Below are 9945 nucleotides of genomic sequence, written 5' to 3'. Positions count from 1 at the left end.
CACCCCATCTACAAACGAGGAATAAAGTTAAACACACACCCACACCCATCCTTTAAGTGTATTGGATAAAACATTTGAAACGTAGACAGTTCTGGTAAACATGTTTATTGATTTCAATTTTATTTTTATTTTTTCCTCCAAATCTTCAGTGTTTGTACTTGTTCCCACTAAAAGGTGGGTTTTGGGGGGGCCTCACTCGTTTTGGACCCTAGTCCCGTTAAATGAAGATCCGTCCGTGTCGAGAGGGAGAAGGAGCCCGAACGAAAAACTTAAACTTTAAACGACTCGCCTCTCCGTTTGCCTGGAGTAGCATGAGCCGCAGCCTCCATCATCAGTCGAGAAAAGAAAGAAACCATCCCACGGTGAGTAAAGTCACGCCGCGACGGTCCGAGCTCCATTCTCGCTCCGTGCGTCTCGTCTACAAAGGACCGAGAACCTTTTTTCTTCCTATAATACAGGCTGTTAGTAGTGTTTGCTGGAAACTGGCAGTCTTCACTAAAACCTCATCAGTGTATCTATAGGAAGAGATTTCTCCAGGAGTTTTTTTTCTGCTGAAATCCTCAAACAAAAGTAAAAAAAGAAAAGTAACGCTACTTTTCTGTCATCACACCCCTACTGTAAGTTTACAAATGCTCTCTTGTGGTGTTTGGGTTCAATTTGTGTCATAAGTTTCACAAAAAGAATAACAACATACATTTGTTTAATGTTTTTCATTATTATTATTAATAAAGGAAAACGGCATAGGGATTTTATCAGAGTTCCTGCAAATCTGAATCAGGTAGATGTTCAAAGGCTTTTTTTTCTTTTTGCTAAACTTGTGAAATGACCTCCTTATTCAAAAGGAAGAATGAAAGCAAAAGAAACTGAATAATACATCCTCCAGCTCTGAAGAACCCCCAACCTTGTATTTCCCAAGCTACCTCACTCCCTTCTCTCATGCATGCAGTGTTTGACTCTCCCCCAAGTCCAGTAACCAGCTCCAGGTGCTTGCCAATGTGGGTTGTGACAAGAGTGTATCTTTCTGTGTGTGTGCATGAGAAAGCATTTGAGAATGACTGTCCAGATGGTACAGCACTAGAGCCCCAAATCTAACCTCACCTCATCTGAGGGGTCCGGGGGAACCCAGGCAATGGGGACCAGACAGGAAAACACTCAGCAACTGTGAGTGAAAGAGAAGCAGATAAGTGTTTGTCAGTGTGTGTTTTCCTTGCCTGTCAATTGAATAAATGGTTCCAGTTGTTCAGACTTCGCAGGCAATCTCAGTCCTATTTAGGTCAGAGAACGTATTGGACAAATCTAAAAAAAAACAAAAAAACAGTACATTCCCAATTGGCTGTGTAATTGAGTTTTATGTTGAAGCAGGTCACAAACAAAACACTTCCCTTGTTGCCTGCTTCTCTGTGCTGATGTATGTCTAGAGTGTATGTGCATGGTGGGGAGGGAGGGCCTTTGAGACACGTAATGGTCTCAGACGCCTCGTGATGCTCGACAAGTTGTCTTTAGCGTGAGCTGAGGTGCTGGAAATTTAGATCACAATGCTGGAGCTAATTCTGCATACCAAGAATAGCAAATTTGCCAAAAGCAAACCCAATTTGTGTCATTCTTAAGCAAAGATGAACAGGCAACTAAGTGGAAAGAAAGTGGACGGAAAATAGGAGAACCTTGGCTGATCCGTTTGAAGTTCACATAGTCTGATGCTATGTACACAGTAGGCATATGATGCGGGTTCTTGAATGGGCTTTTAGCCTACAGTGTTAACACTGGACTGTAGCTGCTCCATACTACTGCATGTACTCAAAAGCCCCGTTTCCAGTAAGAGGTGCGGTCCAGTATTTTGAGTGTTGCAGTTATGAAATAGACCTATTAAGTTGGACTGAACTGTACCAGTTTTTTGGATCCCCGCTGGTTGTCCATGACCGGTTAGGGCGACGTTACCGTCATCACATGATGAAACCCATTGATTGGAGGAATGTCATTACAACAAAAGAAAGTGCAAAACCAGTGCCAGATTATTCCTTTTCGCCGGCCGTAATCTTCTCTCATATAACATTAAATTGCATGTATATGTATATACGAAGTTTGGATTCGTATAGATCACATTGCGGGAGTATATGAAGTGCCAAAAGCCAGTTAGGGAAAAAAAAAGAGCTTCCGAATAACCTCCATTCTTGTTGTTGATAGCTTCGCTTTTGCTGTATTTGCACTACTATGATGTAAAGCCAGGCAATCGGTCTACACCCCGCATGCGCCGTGATGGTCCAACTTTGAGTGGAAAGGCTCGCCTGAATTGCCTTGAATGTTCTAAACTGGACCGTATCGTACCGCTCAGTGGAAACAAGGCTATAGTTTGATGTGTTTAATGGCAGTGCATTTTGTAAGTAGAGCCCGAAAACAGACTTAAAAGCACAAGGGTTTTGAATGCAGAAGCTGGAAACATGAGTTTAGACTTTTCATCGTAAGTGGCCCCTTGAATGCAGCCACTTCACGCTGTGTGAACATAGCTTTAGAAATTGAACTTGTTACTGGTGTCAAAATCTTGAGGGACAAACTTTTAAATAAGTTCCCATTTCCAATTTGTTTAGTTTTCTCTAAATTGGAGTGGATCAATTTGCGTAGAAGTGTATTTTATGATGAATTTCCATTAGCTGTTCCGACTTTACCCACTGGCATTTAACACGGTTTTGATCTAACTTTTATGACACTTGAGTACTAATCCACCCGGTGGGGTCTCTAAATTGCCTTCACCCCAAACTGTTGACGAGGAGGTTGTAAAAATTGCCTAAATTTGATTAGGGCCAAATCGAGCTGAGCCTGGTGGAAACACATTAGTTTGACAAGCAGCTCTGTTCAGTTATTTCATCTCAAAGAAGCTTTAAGCAAGAAGCAACAAACCAACCAATCTTGCTGGTCGTGTGATTGTCACATATGACTGAGCACATGCTCTTGTTTACTAAATGATGTTTACCCATGAAACATTTTTACAACCTCATTCTGCTTTATGCCTCTTTCCATATTTGTGCTTTAAGAAAAAAAGTAAGTTTCATGCTTAGAACTCAATGTGCTTGTGTCACTTTTCCTCTTTGCTTGCTGCAACTTGTATTTGCTCACATTTACTAAACTGCACCAGGGTTTACTTGCAAATCAACAGAGACCTTTGTTTTCAGACCAGCGTTTAGGTTTATAAAATTAGATGAACCAATCGAGTAAATAAACGAAACTCCTCAAAATGAAAGCCCTCTATTAACAGCTAATAAAATAGACCCCAAGAATGTGACATCTTTGTAGCAAAATCTGATAAACCATCATTTTTCTCAAACTTTGCCAAAGTAAAGACAAAACAGTTTTAACTTTCCCTCAGTTAAACCTGAGGGCAGTTTGCCAGTGTTAATTTTCTCTAACAGCCATTTCCTCTCTCTGCAGATGAAGTTGATAATGATCAAAAACTGATGCAGATAAGAGGCTTTAGCCTCAAGGTGTCCTCTTCAGGATCTTTCACTCTTTTAATTATATTGTCAAGTATGATTTGTAGAAAATGCTCAATAGTTATCCACCTGAGCTGTTAGACAAGTGTTTCAAAATCCCCATTGTTCGAAAAAATCTTTAAATATTCCTCAAAGATTGTAGATCATATAGCTTTAAAAGTCTGTGCCAGGCTAAATAAGCAGATACCTCTCTGGTTGACATCTCTCAGCATGCCTCAATTTGGCCTTGATCACTAAAAACAAATTTGCGCAACCGCAGGAAAATTACTGCTTATCTTCATTTTGTGTTTATTGTTTGGAGTTTTATCCTAAGGCTGTGTCAGTTATCCAATTCATTTTTATAGACATCCCCCAGCCACAAAATGTGCCTAAACACGCACAAATGTGGATTTATTCCATATTCTAACCTCAATCATTGCCTAATTCTTTTATTACCTAACAGTACCAGACAGTACCAGTTTTTTTTTTTCATGTTTATTTTATTGTGCAGAAATGAGGGGCATATTAATATCAGGAAACTTGGATTTTGTTTGCAATGTTTTGTTTTTGTTTTGTAATTTTTTTGAATTAAGACTTGTAATCTTTAAAATGATCTTATGATAAAAATCATATGATTGGAATAGACTAAAAAAGGCTAAATCTCTGTCTAAAGTACAAGCAATTCATGTTGTTTTCTGCCATGACAATAAAAAGTATACATTTACATATACTGAAACTTTATCTTAACCTTCATAATGTACATTCCCTCTATTTTTCTCCTATAAATTGTTGTTCATCTAGTTATTAGCGGAGTAAGATGGTGTTCCTGTGTGTTACAAAAACATTATTTAAATTTTACGTTTATAAACCGAAGTCAAGACAAGATCACACTTCAAGTCCAAGATCAAAAATACAGATAATTGTTCTTGTTTTATTCATGTTTCACAGTTTGTATTTTCAAGTTGTATGATAAAGTAATCACTCAACAAACAGGTTACCAGGCTTAAACCTATAACATTAACTATCAAACCTAAAAACATACATACATGCAAAAAAAAAAAAAAAAACCTTAGTGGTTCAATGGATGCAGTTGTGCATGCAACCACTGCTTCCTTCTCAGTTTTATTGCAAACCCAATAAAGATAGACTTGAAACACGGGCTATAGCAGTATAAAACGTCATGCATAAAGCCCACAGATTCATGCCCTTGCCATAGTATACCATTATTTTCCAGGTCACATGTGATGACCCTTTGTCTTAGTGTTGACAAAATAAATCGCCAACTTTAAGGGATACAACCATGTTAAAGGGGAGCCAGTGATTTGTGAAAGCTTTTTTTTTTCTTTTTTCTAAGCAATTATCACATCTGCACTTCTAAATGCAAATATTTTATTCCAAAAAAGTGTCTTAATGTTTTAAAAGTTTTGTTTTTTGCCAATGTGTGTTTGTGTGTGTTTTGTTGTCTCACATGTGGATACCATCTGCTGTCCTATGAAGCTGGGACGAGTTAAACATTTGACACTTGAATCTTTAGATGAAAATTGTGATCTATTGCGTGTGTGTCTTTGATACGGCTGACAGGAATGTGCTTATATATGTGCACATGAAGGGCTTACATACTTTCTTTCTTTCGGTCGCAATGTGTAACACATGCTGCAACCCAAGGCCAGAAAACTATGCCCATGATTAGTAAAAAAAATTAAATAAATATATATAGCCGTATCAAAGCCCTGATCTTTTTCTAATATAACCTTAGTCGTGTAGAATCTTGAAATGAACTTTTTTTTTTTTTTAGTTGTTATAAATAAAGTTCATTCTAAGAATGTAATAAAACAGTTGTGCAACCTTCTTTTCTTTGGGCACTAGAAACTGCTGTATAAGCTAAGGATGTGCTGTGTGGACATATTTGTTATGCTACGCGATTCACTAATCAAATTCCCATACACCATCTTTATTTGGGCGCACACCACATTTGCTCCCATTTGTGTATCCAAAAGTGTGTTCATAAATGACATGAATTTACGTGAGGCATTGTGGGAGGAGCTACTGCTAACCTTTATTTTACAGTCTCATTGTACATTATGTGTCTCGTGTTTGGGTTTAATGAAATTATTCAGAGAGACTCCTAGTACAGTGAGTTTGACCATCTATTCCAGGGTTCTTTTCTATAAGTGTCTAGATACAAATAAATAAAAAAGTACATCACAAATCATGTGATAAGCACAAACTTCAACATCAATCTTTTCTTCTATGTAGGCTTTGACTTTACCCACTTACCACATCATTAAAACACCCCTACCAAAGCCAAGTTCCTGATTGTTTGAAACGACACAAATATTTGCACAAGTGGTGCATGTCAACATTTTCGGTTTTTAAATTATTCGCTGGACCACCAAAAGTTGTAGATGCTCGCAAATTGCGCTGATCACTAAAATCCCTTCATTTTAGTAATTTGGATATAATCAAATCCAAGTTTTAAAAATTGTCCGACTGAAGAATCCCGATGGTTTTTGGTGAATAAGGCTGCTGTACAAATGAATGGTTGGATTTCAGGAATAAAAAACGTTCCCGTTCTATGTCCTTGTGATGAGGAACTTAAAAATATTCTTTCAGTAGAGTTTTCACGAAAAATCGATATTTTCACAGAGGTAAAAATAGATCAACTTTACACTAGGGTCAATAGATTGACCTTGTGTAAGGAGCCACCCAGAGGTCCCTTGGTGAACTAATCTGGATGGTGGTATATTTTGATTCAAACAAGCTTTTATCCAATTGGAAAATCAACGATTTGCATCTCATGTTTAATCTGGGATAGTCACCACTCAAAATACAAGCTAGAAAAGGAAACCTAAAAACTTTTAGGAATTGTGTGTATAAGTAAATGAGTTTGTACTAAATTGGCTTATCAAACTGTTCTTATTTGGACATCTTCATCAAGTTTGTAGAAACAACAGTAAGCTGGTAATTTTGAAAACCCTTGTAGATACGGTACCCTTTATATCCTAGTTTGTTATCCTGAAAAATTATGGCAACTTAATGGCACATGTATAAAAACATAGTACTAGCTAACCCTCATCTCTTAATTTGACTATTTTCTTTCAGTGGTCTTTGGATGTCTGTTTATGAATTTTGTATTTTTATTTTTATAGAGCTGTGTGTAAATGTAGCTGGGTTGTTTTCTATCCTCTCCTGCTGTCTTTTGGTCACTGAAATTGCTCATGTTGGACAAATTTATGATCCAGTGTGCAAAAACAACCACGATCCCATCAAGTTAAGCCCTGAGGGTGTTTTGCTTCATGCAGGTTTGCTTTGAACTGAAGCTGCTCTCAATTTTGTGGACTTTAGTTCTATCTTCTTCTGTATATTTTGGCTTGGTTTACACCAGATAACCAGAGTGAAAGGGAACAACATGTCTGAGGAAAGAATGATAACCTTCTGGATTCATTTGGGGACGATTCAACCCTTCTGCCCCTAAACCAGAGACCTCCAATTTCCACAGTACACCCCTCTTTGAATTGCCATTCCATCAGTGACGGGAGAAGTATTTGCCCTAAGAGCAAGTGTCATTGTTAAGTTCCAGGAAGTGCCATCACCTCCTAGATTAGACATCCACCGCCTGCGGAAAGATTTATTTTAAACCAGTCCTTGTATGTAGAGCGGCTAGACATCTATTTTATCTAATTATTAAGCTATAGTGTCTTCATATTTTTTGCATGTTATTTTAAGGGTAATTGCCAGGTAAAAGGAAGAAAAAGCTTGACTTTTCATGTTGAGGTTAGAATGCATAGAACATTTCAGTATCCAGTGCACATCTCAGAATACTTACTGGTAGAAAAAAAAGATTTGCACTTGTTGGTTACGTTGCAGGGTAAGGTAAAATAAAAGGCCTTATCAGTATATATTTTATAAAATAATCAATATTTCAATGTTTTCTCTCCCTTTATAGCTTTGTGCTTGGTAATCAAATAAACTGGTAACTTTAAGGACTTCAGGACACATGTGTTTGGATTTGGTATAAGTACTGCTGTGTAATGTGCACAGATGTGTCTTTTATCAGACAACATATTATAATGCATCTTATCAAAGTGTAGGACTGGTTTTGTTTCTTCTGGTTGTATTCTCTCTGTCTCTGCATCTCCTTCTGTTTCCCCCCCATCTAAGTAGCTGCTGTAGATGGACTGTTTTCTGTCACATCACCAGTATCTGGCTGAAACCGCATCCATGTGCAGACACCACTTTCCCATGAGACATTAACTCATGATGGACTCATCAATATGTTTTCCGAAGTCATCAGTCCATAGAAATTAAATCTGATTGATACCAAATCAAATTTAGAATCTGATGCAGATGAAATTAAATCCAGAGTGGGGCTGTTTCTTCACTTACATGTCCGGTGGATTTATACCTATCCATCTCAAAAGTGAATTACCGTGTGTAGCACGCCTCTGGGAGTCTTTGCACTGTGTTTTGTGTGTCAGGATAGATTATACCATTGTCTGATTGATAATGGCAGCCAAAGGGAGGCTGTTGTCTGCTAACATTTGCTGATGAGATGACCAAGAAGATATTTGTAAATGTGGGTTATTATTATACAAGTAGTTAAAAAAAATAGTCAAAAGAAGAACATGTATAGGAACATTTTTTAATTTGTTATACTTTGCTTACTGTTTTCTTCATATCTAATAATGTCTTCAGAAATAAAACAGAGAAATGACATCAAATCAGCAGTTCAAACTCAGGTGTAAAAATGAGATCTACAATGAAGAACAAATGGTGAACAGATGCTCCTCAAAAACCCACATTTTGGCTTAATATTCTAAGTTCATATGTCATGGTCAAAAGGTTCATACATGTGCACAAACCTGCTTCACATGCATGGTCAATGGTTTTATATCCGAAGTGAAATGCCGGGAGCAATGTTTTTACAAGCTGGGACCCCTGAACCATGTCCACACTGCTTCCTGCCAGGGAAAAAAATAGAAACATAAAAACTCTGCATTTATCCTGCATTCCTACCATGCTTATATTGTTGTGGTTCAGGGTATATTTTGAAAATGTACTAAAGCAGCTTAATACATTATTATGATAAAAAAAAACATTTTTCCATTTTTTTTACAGACTGAAACATTTCATTCTGTTGATGTATTTATAGACCATGGTTAGATTAAACTCCAAAAGAAAAGAAAACACCTTATTGAGGAGCAGTTCTTGAAGCGTTAAAAAAGTGTTACTTGGTTGTTCATTCATTGCATATTAAGGACTTCACAACATCAATCATAGTTTAATAATAAAAAAGAAAAGATGCTAGATCTACTGAAATACTTCAAATTAAAATATGATGTAATTAACAGGTAAAATGTGTAAGAAGAAAAAAAAGAATCCTACTGTTGTGTATCTCCAGGACGCATGCGCTTCAGATTTGCCGCATATATAGTGCAATTAAGAAATGTAAGTTTATTTTTTCTAAGCTAATGTTGTAAATGACTGCATTCCCTCATGGCAAAACATAAAAAAAAAACCTTGTAGACAGACCACCTCCCTACATGTTTTTCTTTGGTTCATGTTGCATGTAAACTTTATATTAATTCCTTTCTTCTGCTTAGTCTGATGGTAGGGAGTAAAGGTATAGTTGCAAGGAAAGATGCCTTGTTAGGGTTACATTAGTAGCAGATAAGGTAAGAAGGACAGTGAAAGCCAAAATGTCAGAGACTCCCTTTGTGCAAAGGGGAAAGACAATAAAGAACAGTGGGCTTTCTAGTGTTTCCCCTAGGTTCAGGTTGTAGCTAATCAGCAGTGCACACAGCCATGACTGTTCCGTTCCAGGGGACTGGAGATGGAGGGAGGGAGGGAGGGAAGTAGGGGGCAGACTGGATTTTTGTCCAGCTTGAAATAGATGAATACAGATGGAAAGAGGCATAGGTTACGTGTTTTTGCAAGATTGAGAGGTACGCGTTTAATTGCTGCCCTTCATGGCTGTTTGTGAGGGAACGTTTCAGTTACTCCTGTGTTGATGAAGACATCTTGCCGGTAGCCACATTGTAAAGTCACATAAGAAGGAAGAGTTGGCTGCTCAGTGTTTTGAAGCTGACTTATAATCACTATCGAATGTCAGGGTTGTGTAGAGGGACAAGGGGGGAGGCAGTGTGCTGTAGTGTGTAAATGAGTCGAAAAGGAAAGGTTATGGACTGAACAAGGTTATCTAATAAAACTGATTTCTTAAATAAAGAATGATAGTTTGGGGTTATTTTTGTCAATGCATATTTTTAATGCATATATTTTAGCTTGATATTTACAAAAAAAAATCCAAAACAATTTAAAGTACAACTTTAAAAAGCTGTTACAATCTTTCAATTTGTCAAGTCTTCCAAAAAATCCAATGGATTTTTTGTTATTTTAGTTTTTAATGCAAAACATCTCTATGTCTCAACAGTGAGATAAAAAAAAAGCATTTGCTTTGTGTGGATGAGCAACTCCAGTCCTTATC

The 9945-nt window shown here is 37.3% G+C and overlaps 1 protein-coding gene across 1 annotated transcript in view; it reads left to right on the top strand.

Moving 5' to 3' along the window:
* The first annotated feature begins 240 nt into the window (after nt 1-240).
* The window catches only part of bmpr1ba (bone morphogenetic protein receptor, type IBa), a 72634-nt gene continuing 62929 nt past the window's right edge, over nt 241-9945 (top strand). The window contains exon 1 of the mRNA XM_020705857.3: nt 241-362. The gene's annotated coding sequence lies outside the window, so the exon portion shown is untranslated. The remainder of the gene's footprint in view (nt 363-9945) is intronic.

Source organism: Oryzias latipes, chromosome 9 (assembly GCF_053564925.1).
Source record: "Oryzias latipes strain Hd-rR chromosome 9, Olatipes_Hd-rR_3.1".
NCBI lineage: Eukaryota > Metazoa > Chordata > Actinopteri > Beloniformes > Adrianichthyidae > Oryzias > Oryzias latipes.
Note: the sequence above shows the minus strand (reverse complement) of the source record. Positions and strands in the feature narration are given on the sequence as shown.